Genomic DNA, 345 nt, shown 5'->3' with positions numbered 1-345 from the left:
GGCCTATGCGTAAAGTTCAGTTCCGTCATCAAAAAATATTTTGATATTTTATATTAAGAATATATTTAAAACTTCCGTTTCATTTACCAGATCGCGTGCGGCCATGATGACCACTCTCAGCTGCACGAGAAGAAATGCAAAATCACTCGCTCTCTTTCACTTATTCATAGTGAAAGGCAACACCCTCGGAAGGGCCAGGGAGATGATGCCCTTTGCAACATCTTTCAATGACTTTTCATTGGCAAGGGTCCGTTATTATTATCCCCTGCAGTCAGACCTGATCATTCGGTGGACTAGTCTGAATATTTATGAGACATGAAAACAAATGATAATATGTTTTTTTAT

General features: G+C 38.8%; 1 pseudogene; it reads right to left on the bottom strand.

Annotated features, from left to right (window-relative positions):
- LOC119588286 overlaps window positions 1–105 on the bottom strand; it is a 1223-nt pseudogene extending 1118 nt beyond the window's left edge.
- Between the last annotated feature and the right edge of the window lie 240 nt (window positions 106–345).

Source organism: Penaeus monodon, chromosome 23 (genome assembly GCF_015228065.2).
Source record: "Penaeus monodon isolate SGIC_2016 chromosome 23, NSTDA_Pmon_1, whole genome shotgun sequence".
In the NCBI taxonomy this organism is placed as follows: domain Eukaryota; kingdom Metazoa; phylum Arthropoda; class Malacostraca; order Decapoda; family Penaeidae; genus Penaeus; species Penaeus monodon.
Note: the sequence above shows the minus strand (reverse complement) of the source record. Positions and strands in the feature narration are given on the sequence as shown.